This window comes from Sinocyclocheilus anshuiensis, unplaced genomic scaffold (assembly GCF_001515605.1).
Source record: "Sinocyclocheilus anshuiensis isolate Anshui unplaced genomic scaffold, SAMN03320099.WGS_v1.1 scaffold122, whole genome shotgun sequence".
Lineage (NCBI taxonomy): Eukaryota > Metazoa > Chordata > Actinopteri > Cypriniformes > Cyprinidae > Sinocyclocheilus > Sinocyclocheilus anshuiensis.
In genome coordinates, this window is record NW_015544153.1 from 733,331 (window position 1) to 738,001 (window position 4,671).

Sequence of the window (4,671 nt, forward strand, 5' to 3'; positions counted from 1 at the left end):
TATATTTTAGAAGGTTACTTTGTCTATTTTTGCTCGCCAAAGAAAATATTTATGAAAGCAAAGTAAAAGTTCTTAAAGAATCAGCTTTTTTAAACAATTCAACTGAGTGAATGAATGCATCCGTTATTGCATATTCTCGGAGTAGGTACTTCTTTTGATCTTTACTTTATGACTTAAAAAATGCCTTCTGTTAAGTATGAATATAGTAGTATGAATGTGTGTAGTATGAAGATAAACCAGACATAGTATAGGCGGTGAGCATGATTTCACCAAGTACAACATGTTCCTGGATCAACATTCCAATCAACCAATCAGAATTGAGGGATAAGTTTTAAAGAAATGTCAGTTTCAGGCTTACAATCAGGGTTAGATGCTTCAACACCATTGTTATTCACCTATCATTTCCCTCTGATTTTAGGAATAAATTATGGGTAGGGTTAGGTTTAGTGGAAGGGATTGGGTTAGGTCTATATGTTTGGACAGTAATGTTGATCCAGGATCAACAAAAATGCTGATCCAGGAATATGTCTTACTTGGCAAAATCACGGCGACCCTCCTGTGTCCAGAAGGTTAATACTCTTTTCACTGACTGTTTTTCGCCTGCTATATAGTAGGAAAGTATTTGCTTTCATATGCAGCGAGAATGCGGTCTCTGCAGAACCAAAAAATGTGTTTCCCAGTTTCGGGCGTTTTCAAACCGGGATAGGTGTTTTTCAGCTTCTTTACCTGATTTGCGGGCGATTCCCAGAAAGACACTGAGAGATCGCATGTATATGAATGTAAGCGGATTGTGGTAAACTACCAGTTGTTTAACGTTTTTGATTAATTTGTGTTAATTTGCTATTTATCTATAAACGCTCCAAGCAGTCTAACGTTACTTCCACTCAGAGTGCGAGAATGTCTAGAACATAGAAAGAAGTTTCATATTATGAAGCTTTACCTGTAAATAAGATGCATTTCTAGCTTTTACTGATTTTAAATCATAATTTCTGTACTCCTGAAATGGGTATATTTCAGGATATAGCCTAATACTATATAGTATATATATTTTGGGGATCTATAGAGATCCCATTGTTTAAGGTTTTCTGAGTCCTCATTCCGCATTGTTACAAGGTTACTTAAATATCAGTAATACATGCTTTTCCGCTAAGGAAGTAATTGTAGGCATCCAGACTATATGCTTTTACCGCTTCTCTCGTGTAGATGCACTCGGTCTCAGCCAGGTAGTGATACACATCTGGATACGTTAACGTAATTCCTTCAGGTAAACATTTAACGCTCTGAGTGAAAAGTTGTCGCCTCAATGTCTGATTTAAGAGGTCCGGTAATTCCACGTTATCGTCTATTTTTAGTTTTAAATATCTTAACTGTTCTATTTTAGTTAGACTTAAAAAGTACGTGCTAGTCATTTTGTTTTGACCGGTCTGTGATTTAAAAATGGCGCCACCGGAAATTGTATACTGGAATAGTAACTGATTTGAGGTTGGACTGGGCTACAAGAATTATCTTCTGTCAAAATGCTTCATCCTAAAAAGCATGAAGCATTCTTTTTTTATTTCTTGAGTTCTCGTTATCTTGAGATAACTAATTGTTTTATGGTGGTCTAGGCACAACAAATCAGTTGAGATCATGAGAAAAACAAGAAAGAAAAATAAAAGAAATAATAACGAATGGCATTTTAGGGCTTCCATACTTTTTCATACTTAAACTGATTGGATAGTTCAAAAAAACACCTTATCCCAGTTTGAAAATGCCCAATAAATGGGAAGCGCCCCGTTTTGGTTCTGCACAAACTTACCCTGCGTCTGAATGTTCATACTATCCATCCTAAATAGTATGTAAGATTAGAATAAGTGTGTCCCAGAGCATAGTATGTTGAAAAGAGTATGCCAAAAAGTCCCCGGATGGTCTACTATTTCAGGTAGATTTTTGAAGTGTGGATCCGTACACACTATAATGGTTAATATTGCCCACAATTCGTTGCACTTTAGTGAAGAATTAGGTTAAGAACTACGAACACGAATAAAAAGCGTTAAAAACTACAAACATGGCAGATGTGCACGACCGACGGAGGTTTAGATAAAGGGGTTTATGTTACTAATAATCAACATTTAACCTGATAAAAAAATATTTATTTAATGCTATCTGTGTTATATTTTATCTGCAACAAAAATGTGAACTTTTATAAACATCTGTTTGGTCGTTAACTTTTAAATGCATCATTATGCAGAAAATATTAGCAGAGTTCTCCACATAAAGACCCATTGCTGGCAGATCAACGTGCTACTTCTTTTCTCTCTGATGCGGTAGGAAGTTCAATTAAAGTAGGCCTAAATGTGGAGGATGTTAACTATGACAAGATTGACAGGCCAGTTTACAGTGACAGGGTGTATGTAACTATGCGACAGATTACTCTTCTACTACACACTCAGAAACTTGTACTTTTTCTTCACCAAAAGAGTCACTTGTTTCCCAAATCCTGAATGAATCGGTGAATCGGTTGAATAAATGAATCTCTGATTCACTCATAAAGATTGTCGCTTATCGTCACCTACAGGTAACAGAAACTACAGACTTTTTTACCGTCTATGCTAACAAACGTAAAGCTTCAAAAGTGGTCACAGAAATTAATTGGCCTCATGGTTCAACATTTATTCCAACACAGATGTAAACACATGTAACTTTAATCTTATTTAAAGTGATTCGACAAGTCAGCGAGAGGCAGAGACCAAAAGAGCCTTGATGTGGTGCCCGGTGTGACTATTTTTTATGATCTTTAGTCATAGAGTGCGCCGCTAACAGCCCAGCTCCCCAAAGCCTGGACCAGACTTCCCCCAGCTCGGTCTGAAACTACAGTTCTCCACTCCAAAGAAAACAGCTTCGCCTAAGGAGCTGCCTGAACTGCGGCTCGCCGGCAAGAGGAAACTCAGCTCGATTCACGTGATTCACGAGTCTCTAAAGGAACATTTTAATTACAGGCTGAGCTGATGTTGGCTGAATGATGAGGACACCAGCACTGCCATACGTACCAACACAAAGCCTCTAAACATATGGTACGTCGAGGTCACGGATGTAAACATGGTATATAGGGGATAAACAATTGTCCTGTTCTGTAAACATGCTATTATTGTAAACATGTTAATAGGTAGGCTACCACAGAGCAATTCAGTTTTGCTCATAATCATCTGAAAAGAAGATCTGTTGAGGAAAAATATATGAAATTAATAGAAAGGTGAATCTTAAGGGTGCACACATTTTATAATTTATTTTATTTTATGCATTTTACTTTAGTTTTTTATTTTATTTCATTTTCAACCAAGGGGTCAAGGCTAATTCGGTCATAAAATGGGTAAATTAAGTACCTTTTTTTAATTGTAAACATGAAAAGTCCAGAGACTTATAATGCTTCAATTTATTTATTTATTTAATGGACAAATATGGATTACATATATATATTTTTTTTTTTTTACATATATTGGTTTTTATATTTTGACATTTTTCAGAATTTAACAACAAAAACCAAACACAACCGGTCAATGTAAATTGATTTATCTGGATGTTTAGTCTTATCATAGTGACTGTCTGTAACTGTATGTATATCTCACCTTAAGGAAGTCTAAACCTCTCTGTAATTCTCTTTTCTTTGTCTGAGCACCTGCAAGGACTTTCTCTTTCAGTCTGTCTCAGGTTTTTTCCTGCTTAATATTTCTTGTCAATTTAACAAGCTTGTGAGACTTTTTAGGCAGAGTCTAGTCCCTTGTAGTCCCTATATTCATTCATTCATTCATTCATTCATTCATTCATTAACTTAATTACTTTTACCTGCTTTGTCCCCACAATGAAAATGATGTAAGTGGGTGAAGTTCATGAAAGGATGTCTTTTGAGCACTATGAATTCAATTAATGTGTTTTTATATCAGGTTCAGTGAGTTTTAGCTAGGTGGACTTATTAGGAAAAGTAAGGGTTATTGCCGCCCTTCTTTATAAGCCCACTTGAAAAGAAGTTTATATGTATATGGATTATAATTACAGACAAAACATTAGATCTTTTTTTCTTTTGGCTAAATGATTTTCTATAATGTTTTCTTTTAATATGGTGATCAGCTGTGTTTATTCTTTTATGTTGTTCTACGGCATCTATCTTGGTGAGCATTACTCCAGGATCGCTCCACATACTCATTAAGTCAATTATAATATTGAAAATTATAATGTTCAATTATAGAATATTGCTTTTAAATACTATTAAAATAAATTATGTAAATCTCTTCATTTTAAAATTCTTATAAATTCTGATTTTATGAGTTTTATGAAACAAAAAGTATTTTGGGCTCAAACAGTAAAGTTTGCATGATTTCAAATAACTCAAGAACTGAATATTCAGTCGGCTCCACATAAGATGTAAAACAGAGTAACAAATGTCTACTTGCTGTAAAACAAATCACTTCTCTCATGTTTTCTCTAATACGGTGTTTTTTATTTCAAAATAAAAAAATATATAAAATAAAAAAGTGGGTTAAATGGTATGTGGGCTTATTATTTATGGTCAGTTTTTATATTAAAGTCATGTTTTCCAGTGCACGAGACTCATAAGAGCATGAAATGGTTATATATATATATATATATATATATATATATGTGTGTGTGTGTGTGTGTGTGTGTGTGTGTGTGTGT